At 45.1% G+C, this 25,216-nt stretch overlaps 1 protein-coding gene across 11 annotated transcripts in view; it reads right to left on the reverse strand.

Moving 5' to 3' along the window:
* Nucleotides 1-25,216, reverse strand: part of MAP2 (microtubule associated protein 2) — a 147,685-nt gene that overhangs the window by 64,465 nt on the left and 58,004 nt on the right. For all 11 annotated transcript variants that reach the window (XM_065751274.1, XM_065751273.1, XM_065751272.1 and 8 more), the window contains exon 3: nt 18,001-18,060. The gene's annotated coding sequence lies outside the window, so the exon portion shown is untranslated. The remainder of the gene's footprint in view (nt 1-18,000; nt 18,061-25,216) is intronic.

Genomic DNA, 25,216 nt, shown 5'->3' on the forward strand with positions numbered 1-25,216 from the left:
ACAAGATAGCTGAAATGCAGCACCATCAAGTTTCTTGGTGAGACGAAGCATCCAGAAGCACAAAGCTGGGCTGCTAAGCGATGGGAATGTCTCTAAGACTTAAGGAACACCTGCTAATGCAACTATGACAGCTTCACCCTGCCTTGAATTTTTTTTATAGCTCTGGGAACGAATGCGGTAGGAAGAAATTTTAAGAAAAGGTTTTTGCCTAGTGAGCTAGCAACCCCTGAGCAGGATGCTCTGTATCCTCTGCAGCGCAGCACAGCTTGACCTGCATTTCTTTTGGCAGCAAATGGGTCTTATCCTGCTGCAGAGAGGGAATAGGTAAATGGATGAGAAGGAGTCTTTCAGCAGCCACTCCTATCAGACATAGCTCTTCCTTGCTGGGGAAGGTATCAATACACGCAGGCTGCAGAAGAGCAGAACTGCTGTGCCAGCCAGCCATCACGTGCTGCCCTCCACAGCAGTATGCACACCGCCTCGCTCCCACTTCCAGGAGCTGCACAGATCCACTCAGGCATCAGAAACCTAAAGCCAGGCACCTCTCACAATTACGAAACATTACTAGCAGCTTCTGCCTTCAAAAACATCATCTACCGTAAGGCTCAGTTCTAGTTAAAAGCTCCGTGAGTCCCGGCCCACTCCTTCCTGTTCCAACACCACCCCTTTCCGACAGTTTCCATCCACAACGCTGTATTTTTTCACGATTTACCATTCATCAAGTACACTCACACGCAAACATCTACCACCAGTCATAATTGCTTCCTGCAGGAGAGAGGAGAGGCACTTCAGCTGGTGAAGGAGATGTAACCATAACAACAGCACCATGACAACTATAAGTGATATCTGCAGCAAGAAATAAGGCAAAAAGTTATTGCCAGGGAATGTGCTCCATGGAAAGGACAGCAAAAGCACTAAGGAGGCACGAGCAGTTGGTAGAGGTGCCAACACTAAAGAATACAAGTCTCTCTGGATTTTAAATCGTGCACAAAGCTGCAGTTTTTGAGAAGAGTCAGCGAAACCAACACTTCACTCAACAATTTAAGTCCTTATTTCTATCTTTATAGCCTTTCACTATTGAAGTATCTATAAAAGGTTTGCCATGCTTATCACAAGTTTCCAAAAGCTAGAAGGCCAGCTGAAATCATTACATTAAAGGAATGGTTTTGAAGATCACCGCCTTCCAACCCTCCATGCCATGGAGTTGCTATGGGTGCTGCAAGCAGGCTAACAGCCCCATGCTTCCTTTGCTCCCAGCTCATACTACTCTACTCACATTGGATAGGCGCTGGGAAAGGCAGCCCACAAAAGGGCTGCAGTGCCATTTTGCAAGGTTTCTTTCTTCCCCACATTGACCTTGCTAAGACACATTGATGTGATGTCGCATCTCTTCTCTCGAGACTCTGTGATGGATGACAGTTCAAATTAGGTAATGAAAAATGTAATGAATTATGCTCGTACGTGACTCACATTCTCTCCATTCAGGACAGGTCTGCAATCTGTGACGTTCAGCAGGGAGGTGCCATGTTGCTAACTGTGAGCAGAAACTCACAGAGCAGCAATCTCACTTACTTAGAACAAGCTCCTTACCTGCGCTGGTGGGGCTCTTCCTTCTCCATGGACGTGGGTAGAATAACGTTCCTTAGTTCTTCCAGTTGCACTATTACCTCAGAAAACCTGACAGGTTTTCACATGATCTTAACTTTACTCTGTGAGCTTTAAATTAGAAAAAGAAATGCTCCCTCTACAGCTGTGTCAGCATTTTTGATTTTTCAAAGGTCCTACCTAACTTCCACAAGTAATTCCAGCCCTGCTACGGCACAACCTCAGAAAACACCTGGACACTACCTTTGGAAGCACTGTCACGTCAACTATAGAAATGGTAAGCAGGATGGATTTTCAGGCAGGCTCTTCCCAGAAAACATACACAGGAGAAGCAGCCGACGAGCAAGATTCAGCAGCACAGCTTTTGCACGGCCTCCAAGGCCACGCAGCCACACGCAAAGGGGGTATGTCACCATCACCTCCATGGGAGGATTTCCCAACTTGGTCACCATCCCAGCTTACTTGTTCTTCCATGTGCTGAGACAAAGCTATGCTGTCAGCAATTCCTCAACTGAACAAGCTGGACTCTGATGAGAAAATGAAGTGTGAATGTAGTAAGAGGAAAGGACTTTCAAGGCCACGTGCCGCTCCAGTTTGAGCAACTTGTGCTCACGTGAAGAAGGTTTTCTCCCCAGGTCAGGGTCAGCAGGTTACTCTGCTGCTGAGAGTGCTTTTAGCTAAGCTTCACAATGTTCAGACACACGAGGCAATCATGCCAGGCACACAGTGGAAGCGGAAACATCTTACTGTCTAGCAGAGACGCTGTCTATTCATGCTGAAAAAGAGCAGCGGACAGCAGAAAGCTTCTTCTGAGCTCCCTCCACCCAGACTCCCTTAAGCATCCTTCCTTCTCAGTTTCGTGGTTAGAAAATTTCGTGGTTAGAAAACCTGAGAGGCAGAGGCCCAAGAACTCATTACAGAAGCCAACGCTTTCACCTGCAGCACAAAACAACTAACTCTAAATAAATAAGCAGAAATGAGGAGATAAAGGCTTGTAAAACTGACAGGGGGAAAGGTTACTTGCAGCAAACTTGGCATGAGGCAGCTAGTGCTAGAATTTTCTCTCCTGCTGAATGTCTGAGCAGCGACTGCCGTGCTGCAAAGCCCCAGTCCCACCAAAGCGGCAGGATTATTTCATCTCTTCATACTATTTTCTAACAATAATATTATAAGCAGAAGCCTTCTATTAACTTAAACACACCCTCATGCTTGCATGACTTCAAAACATGCTGTCCACCCACATGCAGCCACCCCTCGTATGACCATGACTGTGTAGCCAGCCAAATAAAATACTCTCTCACTATCTGGAAATGAGAATACCCAGAAATCCTTTGTACTCTTAAAAGACTCCTGAGGGTGAAATCACAATATTTGGGATACAGTGTTATCATGTGACAGCTCATCCCTGCCAAATCTTAACTCAACCAACCCTACAGCATACAAAAGAAACCAAGCAGTCTCTCCCCACTCCGCTCAAGGGTGGAGGGCAGAGAGAATGCGACAAGGAACCTGGAAGCAGGGAAGCTGAATTTGCAGCCCTTGCTTCTGAGGTTTTTTTTCCCATTGGAAGGACTTCAGTTAAGACCTTGGAATACTCATTCAAGTAGAAGCAGGAATTTATATGTCCCAGCTTGCATTTTAGCTATAAAGATTTCTTTAATTTTGATTTTTTTTTTTTTTTTTGGAGGGATGGGGGGAATGGGGCACTAAGAAAATTAAAGTATTAATGCGTAAGGAGGAACCAACTCACTGAGTCATTCAGGCTTTCTGAAATCTTAATTGTAGGCCTTTGCTGTGACAGCAAGTCCTATTTCAGAGACTCGTTTCCTCCCCCAGTTCCCATGGGTGCATGCAATTACTTGATTCTCGCTACAGGTTGGCTTTAACCTTGTTCTGCTTCCACCCAGTATCTTCCCACCCTGTGCCAATGGGTTGACGTATATGTGTGAAGTCAGAGGTGCTCTCCTGGGATAAGAGGAAGAAAGAATGAGTTCAGCAGAAGGCGAGGAGCAAGCCCAGGGCCAGGAGTAGGGAAGGGCAGGAAAGTTGTGCTGGATGAAGAAAACGTGTGTCAAGAACGATAAGATGTGACTGATGAACAAATTTAGTAACTGAGGAAAAAGTCTGGAAAAAACAAAGCCATGGGGCTGAATGTGTGTTGTTTTAATATAAAGAGACAGCCAGGGGGAAGGAGGGGAGCCAGGATTTGCCATCTCCGATGAAAACATCCAGCCTAGACTCCTGCCACAAGCAGTGGCCAGCACAAGCTGCTCTACACGGAGAGGCAAGAAGCCCCACTGAGTTTCAGTGTCACATCAGCATGCTCTCAACAGATACAGACTCCACCTGGTAACACAGACCTGCTGGCTTCCCTCACAGCCAGGTGCCTTCATGCCTATGAGGATTCCGATCACGTTCCTTCCAGGAAGCACAAGTGAAGACCCCCTCAAGGTCACTTTCTGGACAAGGGGAGTAACCTTTCTTGAGGCAGCTCTTCCATGGACTACAGTCAGAAATTTCCATTAAACATTCAACAGGACACAAAAAGCACAATGGGAGATCGGGCATGCAGAAATGGACATGGAAAATTCACAAAAGCGTTTATGTGTTCAGGTGCTTCTGATATCTTATTTGACAGAGACCTAGGATCTAACACACAACAATCGAGGCCGCATGTGAATTTCTCTGGATTCTTCCTGCTGCAGTCTTTCAGCAGCAATAATACTGATGTTGGTTTAGAATGCCTGAATGCATGAAATATTAATCACAAAGCACAGGCGACCTGGAAAAGCTGCAGAGTTTGCAACCAGGATGATTAAAGATCCAGAGGAACCTCTGTGCAAGGAATGGCTAAACAGGCTGGGGCTCCTCAACCTGAGAAAGAGGGGAACTGGATCGTGGTTTATAAGATCATGCAGCAAAGAGAAGATGAGTAACCAAACAACCCCTCTCTCCACCAGGAGCGACGGACAGGACTGGCTAGTGGCAGGCACCATGCAGATGAACAGAGGTGATTCTTCCTGCTGCAGGGAACTACACACTACAGATTAGAAGTTGTGTATGATAAAAATGCACAGCAGTTCAAAAGGAAATTGTTGAATTTGCACACGATTTCTTAATGAGAGCCTTTTCTGGGGCAGGACTGTTTTTACCATGTAAATAAAACTTAGATCTAATGTGGCTTAGAGTCTTTACTTGCTAAAATAACATTAACGTTAAGTAATAGCATGGTTCCTTGACAGAGAACCCTGGTGGAAAGAGGCTAAAACTTTCAAGGTTTGCAGTGGTGAAAGCTGTAGTCCGGAGAGCAGTCATAGACTGGGTGAGGGATGCTGCCGGGGGCGGGAAGAACAAAGTAAGTTTACTGAGCTAGCAGTAGCTTGGACATGTGCACAAGGGACCCAGCTACAATTACACTGTCGTCTATGATTTCTTTGACAGCCGAACTCTTCAGAGGTAACCTTGAAACCTCAGTGTCCTTTCAAATAGCTTTGCATGTGTGATAATTGTTGACACACCTCTAGACCAAGTCTGGTTTGCGACACAGGTTTTTTAGCTTCTTTGGCTGTCTTTAATACTCTCTGATAACAAGAGCAGAGCACAACTTTCCATTCCTAAACAAAGTTCAGCATTATCCAGATGTCTATATTTAAGTGGCTGCCATAGCTGGATTTCGATGCTACCAGACAGACAGTGATTTATTCTGTAAGTTTTGTGCCCTGAGCTTTCACCAATTCTCTTCTTTTCATCCTGAAGCCCGGCAGAAGTCTAGCAGTAATAATTAGCAAGCCATAAAAATCGACCTGATTTGTGGGAACCACTGAAGGATGCAAAGAGACGTTTCTGTTCAAGGAGATAGGAACAAAGGCGCGTGGTTACTGACCCGGTCATGTCAGACCTAAATTTTGAGGGAATCCCAAGTGATAAGTGTCCTGCAGACTGAACGCTGTCTATTCATTCAGCCCTTCTAGCAGAGTGAATGAATCATCTTTTCAGCCAGAGACAGCCCCTCTGGGTCAGAGCTGAGGTCGGCAGAGGGGCATGTGTTTCAGACTGCTTGCCCTAAATGAAAAGGAAAACATACAAGACTACTTATGCTTCTGCAGCTCCAAACATTTCATCCATAAAATATTTACATTTAGTATCTCGTGAGACCTCTTATAAGTTGCAGCTCAGGATACATCATCAGGTCCTTCTGAAAGGACCATCTGTCTTCCCATGTCCTCATGTCCTTCTTCCTCAGACTCTGTTTTCAGCTCGCCCTCCTGTTTGTTCCCAACCTAACCATGAGCTCAATGTCACTGTGCGCTGTCTGCACATTTTTAGCATAAGGAGGTCAAGCTGATTGTACAGGACAGGTTGAAAATGAGCACCCCTCTTTCTTCAGCTGGTGAGCCAACCCCTTCCAAGTGGCAGGGCGTTGTCTGCAGAGCCTGGTTATGCTGCATCAGCAGAGGGTTGAACACATGGAAGAACATGTGTCCAGGCTGTATTCTGGTGTTTCAGCTAGAAATTTCTAAGGCCAACAAAGCTGTTCATTCGTTAGTGCCTGGCTGTGTAATAGGTGTTTTTCATTTACAGCATAATACAGTCTGTGTCATACAGTGTATTTTCCTTTATAGTTTGTTAAACACTGTGATGTTCAGCAGGGAGCTGTGAAATTCCATCACATTAGATGGGAAAAGGGATGCCTTTAAAAGCTATCTCCTGCAGCTTTCACACCAATAAGCATTTTTCCTCATTTCTCTGTTAATTAACATTCAGTTTTATTTCCTGAACTTATTATCCAGTCCATTCCCTGCAACTTGCCTCCATCACATTGCTTATCCAGCCTCATCTTCCCCCACGCACCTACTATCAACCAAATCACTTCAGCCTAAGAAAGCACAGTAAGCCTGACAGCCAGAGGGAAAAAGGGCAAGCACTACGTGTCCGAGCCCGAGCTGCCCTTCCCAAGGAAGCCAACACTTGCTCTGCAATAAGACACACCATGCAGTACAGAAGAGCACTCTTGGAAAGGGTGCTTTGCATTTGACAAGCTGTGAAGATATACCCACAAAGACACAGATGCTAGGTGCAGGAAGAGACAAAACAACTGGCACAACAGCAGGCTCCCATCTTTTGCCTTGTTCCTCTCCCACCTATTCTAAGCTGCAGAGGTGCAGTTGGCTCAGCCCCACGTGGACCTAGAGTAGTCCTGCCACCAGTACTAAACTCTCCTTAAGAGACACCCTGGGGAAGGCACTGAGGTTCCTCCATCAGCTTACACATCCCTAGTCTCCTCTTACCCCGTACTTTCTGCATGCCATCTGTCTGAGCTGGGGCCCTTTCTAAGAATACAGCATTGAGGTAGTTTCCAGCATTGCTGGTACCCCACAGTATGCACTGTCAGCAACAGAGAGATGATGAAAAGCCTCCCCCATCCCACTTCTTTTTAAATACAATACCTACATGTTATATAAAGGATTCTACTGCTGCCCTTGTAGCCGTTTCCAATTTGAGAAAGCATTTATATGAATGAGGCTGCAGCACAAACCAGAAGAAAGAATAAAACCCTAAAGCTCCTTCTCCAGAAGCACCGCTAAGATCAAACCCCACTGTGTGCATGCCAATCAGCAGAGATTTCCAGAACGGATTTACTCTGGTGCTTTGTCAGTGTTCTCTGGGAATATTACAGAAATCAGGAGATTTTCCTTGAAGCAAATTGATACTTGTCCTTCGAAAAGGAACCTGACTCGATATGGAAGGATTTGGGATGGGAGGAGACTCCTAAATTGCAATCCTCGTTATTTCAGCTGACTTTGCATTTCTGAGCATTTTAGAGAGGCTTTACTTGTCAAAATGGGAGTTGTTAACATCTGGCTAATAAAGACTACAATACCCACGTCATTATACTTGACACAGTCGCATGATCAAGTGCAAAAAATTACCATTTAAAAGATACAGTTGATAATTCAGACACCAACCATTAAAATTATACACAGCTTTGAAGAATATGTTGCGCTTTACTTTGTTGTACAGCTTCCAAGGAGCATTGCTCATCAGCACTTGCAGCTTCTGAAATGGGGGTGGCATTCTTCCCTTTCCCACACAAGAAGTGACTATTGAGACAACATGTTTTTAAATAGCAGGCTCTTTTATATCAATACTGAATGCACACAACTGTGACGGGAAGTCACTGCGTAACCAGCTCTCTCCTTATAGATAATATTTCATTGCCATCTCTGTTTCCTATTACTAAAAATATAAATAAAAAAATGGGCATGGCTATATTTTCCTCAGTTCTCGATCTTTCTCTATTGCTTTACCTGTTCAGAATCCCAGGAGGTCCTAACATGAAAGATTAACAAAATCTATTGGGAGATTCGTGCACGCTGTCCAAAGCTCTCTTAAGCTTCTCACACCAGAACCATCTTCTGCCGCAAGCAGGGAGAAAGGAAAGGCACAGCACAAAAGGAGTTTGCATTAGGGCGGATCAGAACAGCATTCAGAGACTTCTGCTCAAATTCCCTGACAAGTTCTCAGCCAGTGCTATGGAAAACAGCCGGGAAAAACATTCTGATGATCTGACAAGAAGACACTTATCACTCCAAGTCATCATCAAATTCTAGATAAAAATTCCTTCTGCCTTAATTCCTAATGGTCATCCCGCTTCAGCCATTGCTGGACAAGGAAGCTACAAGTTCACAGAAATGGAAGGCAGCAACCGAGGCCTGGAGTTGCAATGATACTAGCAAACACACTGAGGGTCCAGGACTGTCCTCTCTCTGCAAACCATGGCACTGCATTTATGCATGGCCAAATTAGACACGAAAGGGCAAAACTAAGCTATTATACACTAGCACAATGAGCTCCTTTGCAGCAAAAAGACTAAAAAGCTGATGTATTCATGAGGAATAGCAGCCTCACTGCAAAGCAAATTAACTGTGGAGGTCTAAGGAGACACTGAGAGCTTTCTTCCCATAGCTGAGATGCAGTTGTCCTTCCCCAAACCAAAGGGCAGCATTCTGCCTTACTGGCAACGCTGTTAGCTCAGTAAATTTTACTTTCAGCACCTCTCTGAAGGTGTGGGTTTGCCCCTACTGAGAAAGTCAGGCATATCCATGCTGGAAGGTCACCAATGTGCATTTACCATCCCCAACACACAGACAAGGTCATAATTCTTCTGCAGGTTGGCCAGGCAAAGCCATTTGGGAATGCAGTCTTAACCTCCTGTAGGCAAGAGATAGTTAAAAACAAAAAATACAAGACCACCAGAAGTACATTCCTACAAGTATTCAACATTTTGTCATGAAAAACCAACTTCCTTCTCAGCAGCAAAGAGCAAGCACTAGCTTACGTTTTCTGACACACCCTAGAACTACTGGCTCATCTGCAGCACTACAAATACATTGCAGTATAAATGCGTTCAGTAACACAGAGCGCAACAAATGTATGTATTTTCATTACACATGGCAAGGAAGCAAACCACCTAGAGATCAGATGAGTGCCTAATTTACACAGGTTACCATGTTTAAAGCATACGGTGCTTTTGAGATCAATTCATTAACAGAAAGCACAGCATTAAATTCAGATCCTCCTTGATTTCCTTTTAAGCCCTTCCTGCTGCTGCTCGTTGCAGCTACTGATACGTACTGCCATCAATGAAAATCCCATATGCATCCTCAGCTTCTCAGGTATTTACATGTATGTTTTGAGGGGGAGTCATGTTCCTGGTGGTGAAATAAAACACCTGCCAATAAAGGAATTACAAATACAGTGGAAATGTGATGCCAGAACACATCTGAAAGAATTTAAAAGCAGCCTAAGGAGTACATTACACATTTGTTTAATTGCACCCTCTTTCCAGAAAAGGCAGCAATAGAACGTGGTAAAAGCAGAACAGAATGTCTGCATTCAGCAACACTTCCTTCCATTTTCCCTTGCCATCTCTGCACCAGAGACACTGAAATAACCAGCATCACTGCAGTTGTAATGACTTAACACCCACCTCAAGCACATACAGAAAAAGACTAATTTTGTAGGCTTCAGTGCTTTTAAATTATGTTTGTTACCATGAGAACTTGATTAAAATGCCACCTACAAGCTTGCAGAAAGGGGGAAAAACAACAACATCAACAACAAAAAAATCTACTTTTAATCAGTGGTAGTACACTTGCTGCATTGCAGCATTTTCACGAGCTCCACAACCTTCTGCAGTAAGAGGCAGCAGAGATGCCCAGATATATTTTGCTGAATACTTTATTCTGGAAAAAATTGAGCTGACGGTATGGTTGTCACCCACTGTTGTTACGAAACATTCCACTCAAGGAAGATAAAGCACATATGTACTCCCTGCCCCACATCACACATTTGTACACTAGAAAACTACATGCGTGTGCAAGGCAAAGGCAGCCCCGACCGATACCTGGGACAAAAAAGTATTTTTCTTTTTTCTTTTCTGAACTACAGACATCAGCATGTTCAGCATGGGGTGCTGTAAGTGCAAGAGCTGATACAGACTGAAAGAATGGCGTAGGGGTGGTGGGCTAAGAAGAGGCAAGAGTTTCATGCCTCAGATTAGAATAAGTTACTAAGCACTTAGTAAAGGAGTCACCTCACACAACTCCTTTTAAGAAAAGATAGACACATTTACTTATCCCTAAGAGAAAAACTAGCATTATTCTAATTAAGAGAAGAGTCGGACTACATGCCATTTAAGATGAGAGCAGAAAGACTTTTCCCATGAAAAAACAGTACGCTCTTGAGGACATCATCCATGTTAGAGCACATGACTCAGGCCAAAGAGCAAATGTGTATCACCAGAGGAGGAGGGCGTGCATCACACAAGAGACCCTGGCTACCACTTTCTAAGGAGGGAAATGCGAAATCAGCTGAAAGAAAGTGGAAAAAATGGTCCTGTGCTCCACTAGTAGAGCAGGAAGTTCTGTTATTTCTTCACCTGCAAATATTTCCATATGACATTATTAACAGTTCTACATATCACAGAAAACAATGCATTCTTCACCAGAGCAGGTGACCAAACTATATCTGACATCATGGGACAACAGAAGGCGGTGGCGTCCCCTACAAGTTGCTCAGAGTATGAGCAGAAATAGTACCACGTGGACTCACAGATGCAGAAGGGTCTTCCCTGGCCACTGGAGGTTCTGAAACATGCAGCAAAACAGACACAAAGGCCAACGGGCACATCAGAGATGGAGGTGAAAAGTTGTGCAAAGAGGTCTGAGAGTGCTGGGTGATTCCAGCTCAGTGGGATTGCTTTCATGCTTTTTCCTCCTTTCCTTCCCTTCCCTCTTTCTTTCTGCTGACTGCAGTGAACCTGGAATCCTGCTCCCATAGGGTTAAAAGAAGAGGAAGACGAATGTCATGATTATCCACACCTCCTGGTGATGAAAACAACATTTATCTACTTTGCATTCAAAGAAAAGCTTGGCTTATTTTTTCATAGACACGGATTTTCCAGGAGATTAATAACATTAGCAATTATAAGGTACTTTATTGAATAAAGAGATTTCCATTTTATTATCTATGGACTGCTGAGATTATGATTGTTTCACCTCTTCTCTGGATTAATGTAATTTATTATTTGCTGCCAGCAGTTCCTCTTCCATTTGGCATTAGCTACATACAGTTGGCTAAAAGCAACCAAAGGAGAGCCTGCATGCCATGCTCACAAAAATCTGCACCAGCAAAGGTGACCCATTGTCACTGTTGCCACTGCAGAAACACGGCACCCACCACCTCACTGTGCTCACATCCACTGCTTGGTCCCCACAGATGTTCAGCAACCATCAATGAATGTCAGTGAGAGCCATTTTTTCCGTGTGGAGGAATTCAAGGACACGCCTTTTGCTTCATATGCACTTCCACATCAGACACCATTCTGTCAGCCTGTTCCTCTGCTGCCATCTGCCACACGGCAACAAAATATAACACAATTTTGGTGGGACGGTTCAACCTCTACTGCCATACCACCAACATCTACCTCTGATGCTGTGGGCCAACATCATAAAATAGGAGGCAGTACTTTCAGAGCAGCCCTTGTTTATGTTCTCACAGTAATGAGGAGCTTCCCGAGGGTAGAAAAGCTCTACATTTAAGGCACTGAGCTCCAAGAGCAGAGCTCAGTCCAGGGCTCTGCTTTTCACCTGCTCCATGACCTTGAACTTACGAATAAATACACCCATGCTTCAGTTCTCCCATCTGTAAAACATGAATTATCACATTCACGCTGTCCGTAACTTGCCTGTTTGTGCTGCAAATCCTTCAGGGCAAGGGCTGTCTCTTAACATCTGTGTGAGGATGCTCTGGCTCCTAACCAATGTCTTTATATCCAGATTTCAGAAAGTTTTGTTCGAGGAAAGACATTGACCAGACACAGCATCTGCCTGGAGGCAGCATGACAAACTTTGTCACGCAGTAACCCAAAAGGAGAGGATTGCAACACCGGCCTCTGACACCAGTGCTTGAATAGCTTCCTGAGCATGCTGGAGAAGCAGAGGGGCCCAAGACACAATGTGACTTCTTGAATGCTCTGCAAAAAGAAGTATCTCCGTGCTTTGGCAGTTCAACCTCTCTGGTCCCTTAGAGCCTGAAAACTCTTCTCTGACCCCTGGTCCTGCTGAAAAGGACTCTTAAAACCCTTGCAGCCAAGAACACCCACAGTTCAAAACGTGTATGTGAAGTCTCAGATGAAGGCTTCAGCCCACCCACCACACAAAGGAGCCCCTGATGATGCTAATGTAAAGGACAAATGAAAATTATTCCATGTCCATAAGGCTGCTGGCCTGACCAACCAGACTGCCTCTAAACAACCTAGTACCTTCACAGACTTCCCGTAACGCTTTCCCCCTCTTTCCTCTGGTGTTCTATATAAAGCTTTCTTCATTTCTTCTTCTGATAGGTGCTCATTTCTAAAAATACTTCTACAAACAACTTTGGTAGCAATTAAGCACTTCTACAAAAAACTTTGGTAGCAATTAAAAATATGATACAGTGAAGTGCCAGAATCCACCAGTGCCATAAATCACAAGGTACACGTGTAGCCCCTGCTTCCAACCTCTCTCCACAACTACCTAACAGGTCCTGAAAATTTTTCCCTGACATGAAAGCAGCACTGCCAACCTTCGGCTTGATTCCAACAGTTAGTTTAGCTCAAGATGTGTCAGTGTTCACCCAATCCAAAAATACTTGCTCCCTAATTCTCATTCTGTTGGTGCTCTGGTTGCCCATCTCTGCTGTCTGCTGTGCCTATCCACTTGCATCACTGTGAATCACACTGGCCAAGTGCTGTCACATTTGACAGAAGACACTAAACTCCTGCCTGCTACCTTAGGAAACCCACAGATGGGTAGAAGAGGTAGAAGACATGAATGCCTCTGTGGATGGAGATACAAGAAGAGCTCAGCCCCAATTCCTCCTGCTTCCTCCTCCATCCTCGAACACCAACCCGTGCTGCCAAATACCACCGATCACTTTAACTTATGAAATAGTTTAATCCACAGTGAGCTGAACTCAAACCAATACAAAGACCCAATATTAGGGATTTCAAAGTAGATCTCCTCTGAAGAGTACAGAAACGTTCATGTTGCAGAAGGAACGCCTTACCAGACCTCCCTCCCTCACTTTTTCAGGCCAGAAAAAAGAAAAGGCTTTCTTGGTTTAATTTGCTATTTTTATTGCTAGTTAAAATACAATACCTAAATTCTGCACTTGAGGAAAAGGAGGGGATGGTACCTGATTCCATTTTAGGGCAAACCTTCAGATTAATTTTTAATGGAGCTGAACTATTTTGTCCTAGAAACAAGACTGCCACTTTCCTAATGGAAAACATGCTGAACTATGGAGAGGGATGGAACCAGTGTTGTGCATTTTCTAACTCACAATACACTGGATTTTAAGAAGGAAGAAAAAACCAACCCACAAATAAAACAGAATTAGATCCCCAGCTAGCTGCATAATGTATGTGTTTTCATGCCACTATGTCCCAAGTGAACTGCAACACTTGAGTATTGATTTCCAGCTATGATTTCCCAGCGTGAACTACAGGGTCTCCAAGCTGGTAATTCCACTGACAAACACCATCTCAGCAGCATGTTGTCTGCTTCTCACATCTCTCCATCTCTTCCTAGAGCTGACTGTAAGCTCTCTGGGCTCTGGAATAACTCCACTGTTTGAGCACGCAGCATCTAACACAACAGTGATCTAACACAGACTTGGACACCTAGTTACTAATATTATGGTACTTAAAGCACTGAGCAGAGCGTTAACAAGAGTCACAGCAAAAGCTGTTGCACACAGTAGCTTGCTCCCAGGCACACTGCCATTAACCCTAGACTTGATCCTGCTGTGTCTAATTCTGTTTTCATTCCATTCAGAAAGTGGAAGCACACTCCTTCTGTGTTCCTACAATTTTTCACAGCAAAATAATGTAATTATATAAGCAAGGAAAAAATGTTTTGGACATAAAGGTTTTAACTAAAGGAAGAATACTAGGGATTTACCACAGTGTGCTACAGAGGAATCTTACAGACGTAGGTAGGGTAACATCATGAAGTTGCTGCTAAGAAAGCAGGGTTGACCAAGCACCTTGAGATCAGCCCCAGACACTGCACACAAAAGGCAAAAGGCAGAACAGGCAAACTTACAGTTTTATTACAGAAACGTCCTGGAGCCTTCCGATAAAGAATGTGAAATTTGTGAAACAAAGAAGAGAACAAGCTGTCTCTCTAACGTCAAGCTCTCACTTCACACGTGAAGCTCCCAGCGGAGCGTGGATCCTGTGCAGTTAGCCCTCTCTCCCTGTGCAATTCTTCCAGCTGCCCAGCATGTCAGAGCCAGGGAACGGACTGATTCATAACTTCCTGCTTCAGAAGGAACCCAAGTTTCAGAGGGGTTACAAAGGAGGGAAAAAAATGACTCATCTTAAGGATGACAACTAGAATCGTTTCTGGTCACGATTATGAAGAGTTTTCTTTCATCAGCTGTGCTGGAAAGAACATTATGATTCAAACATCTGTTCTTCTCATAAGCTTCACTCCTCAACACAAATGAATCCGCGCCTCTCACAAACTCCTCTCATGCCAGAACGCTCGCAGCACTCTCATTACTCCCACTATCTGTTTCAGAAGCGTGTTTACTAACATCACTGCTTACGTCCAGTAACTCAGCCTTAACTCCAGGCATCAGGTTTTCTAGCACTGAACCTAAAGGGGCCAGGACTCATGCTACAAAGACACTTAAAGCTATCCTCTTAAAGTGGGATCATTTTTTCCACGACGGCGGGGCAGGCAGCAGTGACTTCCAGCTCCAGCACTGGTGTGCCCTGCCACCAGCAGAGCCAGGCACTTCATGGAAGACTTCAATGGAACTCAGCTCTAGGAAGCTACAGGTAAAGCTGTGTTTAGGCAGCAGCAGGGTTTGCTGAGGAAGATAAACTAGAGACATCTGGTAGGTCCAAAAGGAGTCAGGAGACACAGGGCTACCTCCACCAGGTACCTTACTGGATGCCTCACTTCCCACAAGGCTGCCTCATGTGCTGCATGGCCTGGACTGTACACCTACCAAAGCTCAAGTCCATCAGTACCAAAATATCATCTTTTTTGTTAACTCCTTTTTCACACAGACATAAAGCTAAAATCCTCAGGAAAATTACAGATTTTCAAAAGGAAGTCCATGGCAAAACTGAACCGAAGTTAGGAGCGCTGAGCTCTTACTCCCTGGTGTTTCCTTTCCAGATGTGATACAGGACACAAGGCTCACAGCTGCGAAAATTCAACATTAGTGCACTGGACCGCTTCTTGAGCTGCAGGAAGCATCATGTCAACTTTACGGACATATATGCAACAGAAAATATGCTTCTCAACTGCTCTAAGACTTCATGCAAGCTAGAAACACCAGCTCACCTTCCCTACTTTTGCTCCTCTGTAATATGGCACAGGAGTGGGAAGGCCAAGTGCTGGTGTCAGCTGCTGATCACAACAGAAGCACTGAGCACGAGCTGCAATGCAGGGAACAGTCCAGCTTCCCTTCCTCACCAACCTCACCCTGCAAGTCAACCTGTCACTGTTCAGCATTAAGCAGGGAAAAGGAAGGAAGACATTTCCCCCTTCCCTTTCTCCCCACGTTCTCTGGCTCACCTCTGGGGCCCAAGGAGCTGGGGAGTTGCTTACCACAAAGCTGCAGCAAGTCTTGTCATCTCTGCCTGTCAGTTCCCCCCTGAACAATCTTGCTTCTTGGCTGTAAACAGGTTTGAAGCATCTACTAGTGACTCAGTCTGATAGGCAGGATTATTACTAACACCGGGATTTACTAGTGACAGGGGACATTCTCCTTCCTTTCCACTGCTTAACAACCATGCCTGAGTCCTTTCAAAATGTAGCAAATGCTGATGATAGCAGATAAATACAAGTACGACTGTGTTCTGTTCCAGCTTTTGTTCAAAACAGGTGTTTTCAAAGGAGAGTGCAGAAAATGACTATTAAGATCAGAAGAAAGGAGGAAAGAGGCAGGTAGATTATACAATCAATAACAGCACTCCCTTCAAAGCAAGAAAAGAGTAAACTGACAACAAGGGATAAACACGGAGGAGGAAAAAAAACTAAGGCCAATTTGGTCCAAGAACACTGTGGCCATTAACAAATTCCAGCTGGAAGCTAGGGAGTGGTTTCTAGCTCACAGAGCAGTTGCTGAATGGCCCACTGGTCAGTAGGAGACTATTTTTAAAAGGTTGGCTGCTGCTGAAAGAGGGCTGGATGCCATAATGGATGGGAGACCAGAGCCTTCTTCAGTCTCTTCCACAGCTGCTTCATGGAGATGCCTCCTTGCAGCTCTCCCATTGCCAAGCAGGAGATACACAAGCCAGCAGCTTGGGAGAAGAGAAGGCAGAGCCAGCAGGGGCACAAATGTCCTCTCTCTGAGTATGCTGCAGGTCCACCCTTGTCCCACACTGTCCATAAACAAAACAGCACCACCTGAGAGCCATACTGCTTTTGAAGCCAAGCCTTCAGCTCTAAATGCTAAGAGCAGGCTGCACTGTCATCACAGCTCAGCAGTGTGAGCTCTGTCACCCATTGCTGCAGCCCTCTGTGCCACAGTGCTGGTTGTGTCACTTCCCCTGCCCACCCAAGCCCAGCCTCAGCAATGCTCTTGCATAGGATTCACTGGGAATCCTCCCTGAGCCCCGACCTCCTTCATCAAAGCTTTTTTCATCATCCACTTGCAGCACGTTACACCTGCTGCTAGTTTTCACTGCTGTTTTTAGTCATTACAGGGACAAAGGACAACTAATGCTCATGAGATGTTATCATCCCGTCACTGATGGGAACTTGCATAGAAAAAGTTAATTCTGACAAACAAGCCTTTCCCTCTCTTTCATTTCTATCCAACTTGCCCAATTCCTGGACACCTGAGCAGATAGGGAGCTCTACTATGTTCTTTTTATTTCAGGAGCAATAATTTGAACTGGTCAGTTAAATACGGGTCATGCAGAGACCACTTTAGCCTTTACACTTAAGTAAGCAAAATCACTGCTATGCTTTTCCAACATCAAAAACCAGCACCTTGTGTAATTTCAGTAAAAAAAGGTCCAGAATGGACTGCCCACTGTCTGATGAATATCAGCCACCATTAACTGCTTTCCCCCAAGCCCACATTCTCACATCCTGAAGTTCAAAATCCTGTCTTCAGCATTTCAAGCTTGTGCTTGAGAGAGAAGTACCTACATCTGTCCATAAGTTGCATTAATACATACCTACACAGAAATACTGGAAAAGCAAGTATCTGCTCACCAGTACAGTAGAGACCGCACAGGTTTTCTGCAGAACTTGGTTTCAAGTATTACAGAGTTCTCAATTGTCTGAGATGGGGTCTCTTGAAAGATTTCTTTCTTCCAAAAAAGAGAAAAAGTTCATTCCTCAGATCTAACCCAATCATTTTCAATTCTGGAGACAGGGCAGTACTAACTTACCTTTACTCTGCCAAACCCTTCCCAGATTTTCAGTGGCACAGCTCAGTGCAGCACAGGACATGCCAAACCAGAGCTAGGTGCAGCAGTACTGTTGCCTCTTTCAGACACCCTCCTTCAGTACTGTCACCATCTTAATGCTCTTTCCACCCTGAGCTGTAAGCAGGTTCTTGCTAAGCCAAACCAGGAAGATGGCTGCATAGGCAATGGGCACAGTGGTTCCCATTAGACACAAGTGGCTTTTAAAATAAATTAGAAAAAAAAACCAAGGAGGGAACTTATAAATAAATTAATAAAAAGTGGGAACTAACCCCAGAAAAATAAAGTGTCCCAGGAGACAGAGAAGTTTTCTTGCTCTTTTTGCAAGTCTCAAGGCCCGGTGAAACAGCCTCCTTGTTGAACTCTTCTAGCAAGAAAAAAGGCCATACCTGTTCAAGCAGATGATAGGGTGCTCTGTGTGGTTGTTAAACAAGGAATACTCTCTGTTCCTATAAAGAAATAGAGAGAGATGCACACTCTATTTAGTCCCTGTTCAGTTAGTTTAGCACAAACTCAACACAGTAAGGACTGAGATTCTACATACTTCTACAGCAGAGGGTCTGAAGTCTTCTCCCCTTGATGTGTGCTAAATAGCAGAGGTTACACCACAGATGTTACTAACCCCCTCCTGTGATGCCTTTCATTCTGTGAGAAATGCTTGGGCAGTAAGAGCAACCAGCCTGTTCGAGCAGCCTCTCCTGCACGTCCTGCCTACACACCCTCTCCCTGTTGCAAGTCTTTCACCGGAGCACACCGGGCAAATATCACGGATGCAAACAGCAGCCTGACACAGAAATGGTCATGGTCAGAGAGAAAGGTATCCTCAAAGGTGTATGATGGGGACTGCTGGTACTACTGCCTGTGTTTAAGGCTGCCTCTCGTTTGCTTTTAACTTCAGTGACTTTAATCAGACCCTCCTTTCATGCAGAGTAGATCTCCTCGCCTGTGCCACAATGCTGGTGCAAGGCTGCGCCAGCTGTGGCTTTTCACCAGTGCGCCCAAGCAACACCAGCAAGAACTGAACGATTCTGCTGCCTTGAAGGGGAAGGCTTCAGACAACTCTGACTGCGAATAAAGGGAGAGTGACTGCTCCATCATACTGCAGAGGCTGTCAGCGGAGTGTACCATCCACTCACATGCAATAATTAGTGACATGAAATGAGCTATATGGAACCGCAGCTCCAGCTACCATCAGTTCTAACCCCCACAGGATGAAGAGGAATGTTAAAATAAGCTAATTAAGTTTCCTCGGCTCAGCAGAAAGATCGATGTTCTCGACAGCTGACCGTTGAGCACTCTGTGTCCTAGCAGCCCTCTGATGTGTCACCCCTACAAACAGCGCTGCGCAGCCCATGCCCAAAAAGGTCACTCTTGGGAGGGTTAAACGCAGGAGGCAGCAGCACTCAGCACTCACACTGACAGGACAGACACACCAGCACCAGGCAGCCCAGGTGACCAGATGACATTTTAAGGAAAGAAAAGAAGTTAAAATTAGCTCTGTACTTATACATAGGCATTCATCACCAGCATTGAACATACGCTCCAATTGCCTGAACTGAAACCTCAATCAGCTCTCTGCTGAAGGCCTACCACAGCAAATATGATTTTAGCCTATAGCTGAATAGCAAACACACCAGACAATCAAAATAGAGCATGCCAGAAGTAGGAAGCATTTTTCTGCCCCAGGAATTTACTGGGGACAGGCTGTGATCAGCAATCCCACCTCCTCCTGACCTGAATGAAAAAGAGACATTTCAGAGTGTCACCCCCAAGGAAACAGGAGGGACATCCACCCACAGTGCAGAGCCAGCAGCTCCCACCTCAAGGCAGTTATCTAGAAAGCAAGAAGTCAGCATTTAAGTGTCTGGACTAAATGGGCTTCAAGGGTCTCTTCCAACTCAAACAAGGGTCACACAATTACAAACTTCTTCCAGTTTAGGGGTCCTTTTCAAGGACTGCCACATGACCTACCATGAAGTTACTGTCATTAGAATGATGAAAACTAAGCACATACTTTCCCTGTGCTGTTCCACCTCTGCCCCTTAGCGAGGTACATTGCTCCCATTCCAGCCTCCCTGCCCAAGGCCTGGCTCTGCCTTGAAGTCATTAGCTTCACCCAGCTGCCTGCAGAGCAGCACTTCTAAAGCTATTAACTCTCCCGTCTGGGAACGTGTCTTTTGCTACTCATTCCCCCGGAGCAGCGTGCAAGCAATGATAAAACCTAAATTGCCACAAATTACTTTTAAGCATTTTGTGTTTTGCGCAATAATGCATTATACACGATAGTCTGCAAACACTACGGCTGCAAATGGATCCAATCCATTAGCAATAAAGGTTTCCACATCGCTTTTCCCTTTTAGAGAACTCTCTCCTCCTCCTTTCCATGCCCTCCTCGATGTTTTCCTCCCAGCAGCAGAGCCTTCAAATAACAAATATTTTTTCAAAGAGAAAAAAAACCTGATATCTGCAGTGCAGAATTCACTACTCATTTATTATTCACTCTCCCAAATGCTAGGAAACAAAGGATTGAATACCTGAATTTCTCCTGGTGGGGATGTGGTTAGCAAACGGCTTCAAGGGCCCAGCCTGTGTGGGCAAGGTGCTGGCCAGCAGCAGGAGCCAGCAGCAAACCCTGCCTGCAGACCTGGCCCCGCAATTTTGGGAAGGACGGCAGTGGGATGGGGCCTGAGAATGAGAACACAGTGCCACACACAACCAGAGTGGCATCACGGTTTGCTGCAGAGATGCATTTGGATGGGATTTAAGAAGCCCAGAGTCCAGTGCTCCTCTCGCTTCTACAAGATCGCTGCATCCAAAACGTGGTGTGGCTGTACTGTTAGGAAATGTTCCTTGTCTAACCAGCTGATCTATGAAAAGTTTTAAAGCTGCAAAAATGAGCAATGCTATCCCAAATTCATTTATTCTAAAAGCTAATTAATTGCTTCTGTGTCTCAAATGACTGGATTACGCTTAACGCTTTTTGATTCCCACACCTGCTTGTCCAAGGACCACAGAAATCTCCTTTCCGCTATACTAATCCACATCAAATTTTTCAGTATGGTAAAATAAATGTAAAAAACCTACAACTCAGAAAAAAATCTTTTTGCAGAGAAAAGCATCCCAGGACTGCTGCTGGTTGGGGCAGCTCACAGCCACAGAGGAGCAGACAGTCAGAACCAAAGCTGATGGGGAGGTGGAGATGGGAAAGATTAAAAGCTCTCTCAGCATCCAAGAATCTTGTGTAAGTGGAGCTTGAAATATGCTGCAGACAGGAGACACTGTTCAATCATTTATGGAAATCAAGGTTAGCAGTGTCAGCATAGTTGGCTGAGGAGGAAAGTTTCCTCATCTTGGCGCAGAAATAACTTGGCTACGCTAGTGGCTGCCAGTAAAGAATAAAGAAAGGGAAGAAAAGGACAAGGAAGGCAAAGGATAAAATGAGTGCATCAGTATTTTCACAGCTTGCACACAGCAGCCCAGCTAGAACCCTGAGGGGGTTTACGTTTCAGAAGCCTCAGAGATGGAGACAGTCGCTACATTTGATGAAAATAGATGGTGTCTGGGTTTTGCAAATGGTGTCTCTAATACTGCATAGGATTTTCTAACTAGCAGGAAAGAAATCATTCTGCTAACAATTACTGATCAGCAGAGGGCCACAAAGATGTACTAGGGCCTGAAGCATCTCCCACGTGAAAAAAGACTGACTAACCTGGGTCTGTTCAGCCAGGGGAAAAGACCGAGGAGGGATGTGACTAACGTTTATAAATATCTAAATGGAGGTGGGAGGCAAATGGATGAAGCCAGGCTCCTCTCAGTGCTGCATACTGATAAGACAAGGAGCAACAGCCTAGAACTCGAATACAGGAAGCTCCATGCAAACATGCAGGAGAACTTCTTTACAGTAAGGGTTACGGAGCACTGGAGCAGGCTGCCCAGGGAGGTTGTGGAGTCTCCTTCTACAAGCTACTGAAGACCTGGCCAGATGCTTACCTGTGCAACCTACTTCAGGGTACCTACTTTAGCAGGGGGTGGACTCTATCTCTCAAGGTCCCTTCCGACCCCTGAGATTCTGTGATTTTGCCCTGCTCACTGGCTTAGACGTGTCATTAAGACTGCATTTCTCTGAACTACAGCTTCCTTGCTTTGTAGTTGCTCAGTGAAGACAGGTCTGGGGGCTGTTAGCATGATCTTGTCGAGATGAATTTTCAGGCGTACTGCTTGAAAAATGTTCCACCTGCTATTTTATATCTATAATTTATCATATAATGAGTTACCATAAACTCTTATGATAGCTTAAGAGACTTGTAAAGTGAATTGCTAGCCAATTTTTTCTCAGTTCATCGGCAAAGCAAGAAGAACTCAGGTCACTGAGTTCCCCCAGACTTCAGCGTCTCGGTCCCGGATTCCCCGTAAGCCACGGCCCTAGCAGGCTTCCTACAGCCAAGGACCTAGCCTCCAGGAGAAGGGCTGCATAAGACCCTGCTGATTGAGAGATGCTGGCATAGCAGTGTTATTTGCTTTAAGAAATCTCAGCTGTTTCAGACACCAATAAAACTGCTGTGTAGACACAAGGCACATCTTTACAGGCTGGAGAGGAAAATCTCACTGGAGTCCTTGTCAGAAAAGGATAACTTGCTGCAGACATTTGGTGAAATAGGAGCTAGCAAACCTCTAAGTTGGTAGCCAAGAATAAGTATTTCATTAAGATCTGAGACTGAGAACTCTTTTCCATAACAGGGCCAACAGTGTGTCCACCCCTGTACTGTACACCAGAAAATGTACGCTTCCACAATGGAGTCCAACATCTCTCACACACACTCCTCCCATACTGGAAAACTGGAGACCTGTCCCTTTGAGGCACTACTTCAAAACAACTTGATATCTCACCAAGTCCTTGCCAGACACTACTAAGTCTGTAAGACACAATCACAACTCTTCGCTTTTTTCTTTCCCCTAAAGGAGCAGCTGAAAAAAAACCCAACATACTTTGAAACAACATATGGTACTACACGTACCTTACTAAATACTGCATTTAATCTGTCTTTAGACTAATAGTACTTCCTAAAACAAGTCCAGAGCCTTCAGTAAGCTCATGGATGCAAAGCCAAAACTGTGTGTTGAAATGAGACTGTTCCCAAGCAGAGCTCTTGCAGTGAAGGAAGCCAGGATGTGTCAAGAATGTAGGGAGTTTTGCTGCAGTCCTGGGTGACAGACACCAGCAGAGAAAATCAGCCACTGCCTTTCATATATATATACACAAGACCTTTACAGTCACGCTGTTGCAAACCAACAGCACAAGAGTCTCTCTTACACGTTGCACTAATTTGGAGGAAGGTGTGGGGAGTAAGGGAAGGAAGGACAGGGCTGAGGAGCTGGGACAAAGTGCCAGAACAAAGCACGGCAATGAGAAATGATGTGATGATGTGCGGCTGGGCAGAGCCACTTCCAGCTTTGCTAAGTACAGATATAGAGAAGCTGAAGATGCACTGCCCAGAGCATACACCACAGAGCATCCACAGGGCAGGTCCACACTGCCTACAGCGATGCTCCAAGACCATGCTTTCACTCAGCACAAAGAAGGCATATTCTTGGCTGCTCTTGTTGAGTCCCTTCCTACTGCAGCAGTGGGAGATGCAGAACAGAGGGAAAGCAACATTTACAGTCCCACGCTACACACTCTGCTGCTCCCATTTCTAGGCTCCCTTGTTCAAAAGCGATGTGGGCATCTCCTCCCAGCAGTACCTATGACCACCACCAAGGCACAGCCTATGGGGTGCAGGTGTACTGCTGCTGGGACAGACAAGGCAAAGGCTCTCTGACTTTCAAAGAAGAGCTCAGGAGTCTTTTCCATTACTGCAGCTCTCAAGCAGGCAGGAAGGGGTCTTTTTGCAACTGAGGAATGAGGAAGGACACAAGAGGGCTTAAAAAGCAAGAGGTACTAGGCCGACTTGGCTCCATCCTCCTGACTGAGGCTCCTTTTCAAATGCACCAATTTTACTCAGACTTTCCTATGTTCTACAAGGCAGGCAGAACATTTTCTCAGTACATCTTATACCTATAAGTCAACAGTATTTCAGAGGTGTGATGGAAACGTCAAGACAGACACAATAAAAATATGTCACTTTTTTTTTTTGGCTTGGCTTAGGTTTACTTTTCTTGCCAGCGTGACATTACACAATGTAAAGTGTAATTCAAGCTTCAGAAGATGACTCTGATGAAAAAGTAATAAAACCCCACTTTACAGGTTTTCAAACTGCAAGAATGTCTTGTGGGTCACTGAATGAGCTACTTACCACCTGAGGGGAAAACCACAGTTAGTTGGCTCCTGCTGCTCTGTTCCAGTAAGAAGACCCAGCGCACATACAGCATCAGAATTATTTGAGTTGGAAGGGACCTTTAAAGGTCATTTAGTCCAACTCCCCTGCAATGAACAGGGACATCTATATCACAGCATTATCTTGATGCCATGCAGTGCGTAATTCCATCCTCCTGCATAACCAAGCACAGCCCCTTGCCCGTGTGTAAGTTACCATAGCACACTATGCCAGAAGAGCCAACAGCTGACGAGTCAGTGCACCTCCAGAGATGCATGGGGAAGCTACCTTTACTTACAGTTGGTCCACAGATACCTGTAATCAGTTGGCTGCATGTTATCCAATTTTTAAGCATCCTAAGTTAACTTTATGGAGCAGAGAACAGGCTGTGCAAATTGGGCAGTATCCATGGCAACCACATTTGAGCTGAGGATTTGCTCTGAGATGGATGCATTTGAGAGAAGGAAGCCCAAAGCACCAAATGCAGTAAGCGACACAGAAGACACTGACTAGAACATATTCTCTACAGCGTGGATCAATTGTGATGTGCATGCCACCAGAGATGCCCACGGTCAATGTGAATGGCATAAAATCGTTGCCAGAAATCTGTACCTGCGCAGACAGCTTGGGAACAAATGTGGTAGGGGCAGCAGCACAGGCCAGCAGCCATTCTTTGCCTTCTCTGAGAGACATTTTGCTACTGCATTTCTGCTTCTTTCACCACACTTCACAGCACCTTCGCCGAGCACTGACCATGTTCTCTGACACCTTAAAGAAGCTTTCTAGGCACGCACGAAGGGAATCACATCGCTTTGCTGATGACTGTACTTGCCAGTCCCTTTTTGCAAGCATCCCAGTAGTACATACAACTACAGAGCTAAATATCCCAGAGGCTTTAAGCCTTTCATCTTCTAAATCACCCCTAAACTGCTTATCTCTGTTAGCAATCTGGAAGGCACAAGTCGCCTGTCACAGGGTGAGGGGGAATTATGGAAGCAAAGTCATTCAGCAGTTGAGAACTGGGAGCTTTTTGCTTGCTTTGCTGAGGTTTTGAGCACATCAACTGCCATCACTGCCTCCAGGCCCATGGGAAAATGCCTGATGCCTCTGCACACAGAACCTGTGGACAGAACCACCTCCACATCCCTGGATGGACAATCTAAGTAAGGCAGCTGTCATGATTAATACACACTTGTCCCAAGCCATCTGCTTAAACCCTGCTGCAAGAGTGCCCTGCTGGCAGCCAGAGCGATGAGAAGCACATCTTCATTTGCCCTTGCTATTTGACTTC

The sequence above is a fragment of the Cyrtonyx montezumae genome, unplaced genomic scaffold, assembly GCF_038088225.1.
Source record: "Cyrtonyx montezumae isolate F1298 unplaced genomic scaffold, pur_monq_1.0 scaffold_7, whole genome shotgun sequence".
Classification (NCBI taxonomy): domain Eukaryota; kingdom Metazoa; phylum Chordata; class Aves; order Galliformes; family Odontophoridae; genus Cyrtonyx; species Cyrtonyx montezumae.